The sequence below is a fragment of the Bremia lactucae genome, linkage group LG13, assembly GCF_004359215.1.
Source record: "Bremia lactucae strain SF5 linkage group LG13, whole genome shotgun sequence".
NCBI classification, from domain to species: domain Eukaryota; phylum Oomycota; class Peronosporomycetes; order Peronosporales; family Peronosporaceae; genus Bremia; species Bremia lactucae.
This window is the reverse complement of record NC_090622.1, coordinates 2,610,576-2,616,152: the sequence shown is the minus strand read 5'-3', so window position 1 is coordinate 2,616,152 and position 5,577 is coordinate 2,610,576.

Here is a 5,577-nt window from a genome sequence, read left to right as displayed (position 1 = left end):
GGTTTACCTTGGCTCAGAAAATACGAGCCAAGGATCAGCTGGCAGCATCGATCCGTAAAGATGCCTGCCACTTGTTCATCAGATGGCCATCTGATGAACGTCTTGGAGCGTCCACAAGCGTGTGGATGTACTACGAGTGAGTGCGATGGCCTCACTTGTGGTACGGTCGTTAGTAAAACTGCACAAGATCACAGTGTGATTACCAATCACAATGTGGAGTCAGCTGCCGGCGGCTGTGTTAATGCACAGGCAGCGCCGAAGGTCCACCACTCGAAAAGGTCGAGTGGATTGAGACATGAATGTACGCTTAGTGGGCGACATTCAAGGAGTATACCGGTTGCCCCAAAGGGACAACACGATGATCCAAGGTCGAGTAGAGAGTCAACAGTAGAGAACCCGACTGTGATAGCGCAATCACACTCGAAAGACGTTGAGAGAATAAGGCCCCACTACTTGAGGAGAAATCTCCTCAAATAGTTAATGTTAAAGTGACTAGACTCCAAGATCCTCGGCAGCCTGCGGATCAATTTCAAGGAAGAAACCGAGACATTAAATGTCTTGGTTAATAACGGTTCAAGAGAAGGCGCTTATTTTCTTGATATGTATGCGCCTTCGAAGTTAACTTCGGAGATAACTCAATTACCAACCCTAGAACCTAAGCGGTTCTTGAGAGATCTGCATTGTGGGAAAATCAAGCAGATCTGCGTACGCGTCACAGAGGACGATTACGTAACCGATACTTGGTCAGCGGTAATTTTTGCAGAGAACGAACGAATTCTCGGCAGAACATCGATGGACGAAAGTGTCCTCGATGCGAAGTTTCGGATTGAGAGATATACTACTCAATCCTGGGAGTCACTCAAAGCAAATCCTTTATACAAAGATTTATTGGAATTCAGCGATGTATTCCCTGAAGCAGTTCCAATCAAGTTGCCTAAGGATTAAGGCACTCGACATGAGATCAAGCTCAAACCGGACTCGAAGTACTGTGTCATGAAGCAGTGGCCACTGCCTCGTGAACAAGTACTTGCGATCGATAAATTATTTTTTGATCGATTAAAAGCCGGTCATGTAAGGGAGTCAACCTCCTCACATAGCTCTCCGACCTTCTGTGGGCGAAAGGCCACAGGAGGGTGGCGGATAGTGCACGCATTCAACAAACTGAATGCTGCAACGGTACCAGCTCAAACGCCGATACCTAGAAAAGACGTAATCATAGATGGTATGTCTAAGAGTACGACCTATTCGTCTATGGATCTGATGGATGGGTTCTATCAAATCCTTATGCGTGAACGGGACATCCCGTACACAGCAGTGAGCACTCCAAGTGGGATGCTCTGGGAATGGCTAGTGATGCCTCAGACAGGGGCTTAGTAACACCTCTGCAACATTCAACAGATGTGTAACAAATCTATTCAACATTCAACAGATGTGTAACAAATCTGTTCAGACCAGTGCGAGAATTTGCATTGAGTTATTTTGACGATGTATTCGTCCACAGCCGGGCCATGGACGGTAAGACGGACGTGGAAGTTCATAAAAATCACGTTCGTCAGGTTCTTAGACTTTTACGAAAGCATAAGTTGTAAGCAAATCTCAAGAAGTGTAAATTCGCTCTAAGCGAAATACCACTTCTTGGGTGCATCGTCGGTAAACACATCGTGCGCCCTGATCCCGAAAAGATCAAGGCAATCACCGACTGGCCAGTTCCAGTCGATGTCAAGGGACTTAGAAAGTTCCTTGGTTTAGCGGCGTACTTGCACAAGTACTCTCGCAATTCTGCAGAGATGACAGTTCATCTCTTTCGTCTCTTGAAAAAAGAAGTGAAATGGTTATGGAACGCAGATTGTCAGCGTTCGTTTGAAGGTATCAAGCAAAGCTTGATGCAATCGCCCATCTTAGCGATTGCAGATCAAGACAAACCATTCCATGTGGTCTGTGACGCCAGCGATTTCATAATCGGCTGCGCGTTAATGCAATACGATACAGGCGGCGCGGAGCGTGTCGTCTGTACCAATCGCGCCAGCTCAGACCAGCTTAACGCAATTACCCAGTGCATGACAAGGAATTCCTTGCCATGAAATATGCACTGGCTAAATTTAGGATCGATCTCCTTGGAGATAGACTGTTCATCGTATATACGGACCATGCGTCATTACGCACGGCCGTAAACAGTCCCCACCTCTCGGACAGAATGGCGAGGTGGCTATCCTTCTTCGCTGAGTATAAATTCTCCGTCGAATATAAACCAGGACGACTTAATGTCGTCGCTGATGCGTTATCACGCCGACCCGATTTCGAGTCAGCAGTGCACTCCATCAGTGAAAATAATCGCACGGTTGCAACTCTCACTACGAGTGTTCCGTCATCAACCTTAGTTGGTGACATAAAAAAGAAAGCCTACACAGAAGATAAGGACCTTCTATGTTGAATAGATCATCTAATGAAACCATCCAATAAATCTTATAAAGATTTACCGGCTTTATATCGATTGTCATCCGATCGACACACAACACAACGGCTTATTGTATTACACAACCATTGCCGGCGGCACTCCACGTGTCGTCGTCCCAACTCACAATGATTTGCGCTTGCGCATCATGTATGAGTGTCACGATGCACCAACAAGTGGGCATCGTGGACGTGAGAACACTTACCGCATAGTAAGTCGCGACTTTTACTGGCCCCGCCAGTATCAGCTTCTGCGCAAGTAAATTCGTGCTTGCGATGTATGTCTACGAGTGAAGTCTAGCCCTTCATCCCGTGCACCTCTCCAACCTCTCCCACTTCCGGCAGCGTGATGGCAGTCCGTATCAATGGACTTCGTCTTCAGATTTCCCTAAGACAATCACAAAAGCAATGGAATCCTTGTTTTTGTAGACAGATTCAGCAAGATGGTACATCTTGCTGCAGTGCCAGAGTCGATTACGGCTCTGGCTTGTGCCCGTGTCTCTATCGACACGGTATTTAAACTCCACGGCCTACCCCGTGAATTAGTCTCGGATTGAGATCCACGGTTCATGGCGGAGTTCTGGCAATCTGTTTTCCGATCTCTCGATAAACGGCTGACTATGTCAACATCCGATCACCCAGAAACAGATGGTCAAACAGAACGCGTATATCGCGTCCTCGAAGAGATACGTCCAAACGTTTCCGAATTGGAGCGATTTTTTATCGATGATCGAATTTGCCATCAATAATTCGGTGCATGCGTCTATGACGCATACACCGTTCTTTGTGAATGGCTTACGCCATCCTCGCATATCCACCCAATTAGAGGGATCCTCTAGTGTAAGGGGGGGTGGACTCGCACGAGCAAATCCAATTCTGGCTTATGCTCATCACGCATCGAAGTTAACAACGACGCGAGTGATGTCGATGTCGAAGAAATCGACAATTAAGATGAGAACGATCTCATGGCAGTACGCACAAAGTGTACAGAAAAAGACAAAACAAATGAATCAGCAGAAGAATTTCTGCAAACCCGAGAATAAATAATCCGTTTTGTTCAGGATTCCATTGCTAACGCAGTGGACCGACAGGAACGGAATACAGACAAACATGGAAGAGCAAATGTTCATTCATTAAAAATTAATGATCTTGTGCTACTCTCTACGGTAAACCTGACCTAAGCGTGTAGTCACTACTGCGGATAGCAGTAAACTACTACCCAAGTTCATTGGGCTTTTCCGTGTACCGCATCGCAGAGGCAATGCGTACACAATAGAATTGCCACGAAGGATGCGAACGCATCCTACATTTTACGTTGGTCGGCTCCGCCCGTATTATCAGTTCGCGGCTTCTTTCGAGGACGTATCTGACCACCCTTTTCAAGAATCCCTAAAAGATTCTTGTGATCGCGAACCGGATTCTCATGTTGAACCTGGAGTTTCTCATGCCAGTTCCGAGTTTCCTCGAAATCGCGATGAGCTGACGACAGCTCATCACGAAGAGCGTGGTCAACCGAAGCACTGAAATATTGGCTAGGCCTTTGATATTTCCGTTCGTACTCCAACATGGAGTACGCACTCTTCCAACCGCACGATATGGTGTGCCTGCACCGTCTGCTCCAACGAGCAACGCTTGCCGCGCTCGTGGTCAAGTTCCTGCTCCAAATTATGAAGGAAGCGATCGATTTGTCGATCTTCGACTCTAGATCCGACACACGATTCGGATCTAATTTTTCCTCCTCCTCCACCACAACCATTGGTGGATTCCCACGGTGGTCAACGTTTCCTCGTGGACGTATCCAGAACCACCGTGATGTGAAGGGGCAGCGAACGAGTTCTCTTGTTTTCAGCGCGCGGTTATCCACCTTCACATGACAGCTGGGAGCTTCGTACCCAGCTGGTTGCTGACGTTAAGGGCCTCGTCCGTCAGTATGACAAGACCCATCCGATGGTTCAAAAGGTCCATCGGAAAACACGTGCTCCTGGTGCCTGTAAATCGATGGCAAAAACGTCAATCGCATCCCGCATCACAATAGAGATGCGAGCCCTTCCCCCCCTCCCCCATCAGCCTATTGACACCGAGTGACAACATTCGCTTCATTTCCTCTTTGAGGTTGGAATCGAAACAGCTAACCGTTGTTCGGTTGTGTTTTCATTCCTTTGTCTAATGACAATCAGACGTGAGTTGCAGACTCTGAGCACCTTCCTCGACGATGAGGGAATGGTGGACTTTAAAAGTCACTCTCAATCAGAGGAGGAGGAAAAAGAGCGGCGTTCTCTCACGCCTTCTCCTCCGGATGAACGTCGGCGGGCCCCGAATCCGTTCCCAGAACGTGGTGCCGTTAATGTCTTAACTGCATTGAGCAGGACACGGAACCCTGTGTCCAATATCATTACGAATCCGCTCGATAAAGAGCAAGAGTGGACAATTCTCATAGAGGAAAGAGCTCGTCGTCGGGCTGCCGAGATAGCGAAAGCTAAAGCTCATAGTGAATATAGATTCACTCCACTTAGTGCGGACGAGCGTCTTAAAGAGATAGCGGGTCACAGCTTGAGCACCTGGATCACCGGTGACCCGGCGAGGACATCGGAGGAAATCGCTGCCCACGACGCTCTTCATGAGCAATACCTTACGCCAAAGGTAATGACGCGAAGCCAGTTTCTGACGCGCTTACGTGATGAAGCCCGTGGGGCTTCGGTGACCTCCATGAGGGAAACTCCGATCGTTTTGTTTCCAAACGAAACAAGGCGTGAAAACGAAGTCCCATTTGAGAAAAGGGTTCACCGGGCCCGCAAACTCCGTAATATCTGGGATATCAAAGAGTCTGCGGATAGAGGTGATGTTCGTTTGGAACGGAAGCTTCGCTTCGACTTTGCTACGCTTAAGGCCAAAGGCCAATTACGTTCGGCATTTATGCAACAAAACGAAGAAAGGCCTAGCCGATATTTCAGCGCTTCGGTTGACCGTACAACCATGGATCGAAGCCGCACTGAGGCTATAGATCCATCCAATCCCACGTATAGTGGTGGAAAGCGTCGTTTGACGCGAGTTGACCCCGAGCTTGGCGCTCAACAACGTCAACGGCGTATGGGCAATCGTTCCGAAGAGGTAGTTCGAACTCCCAAG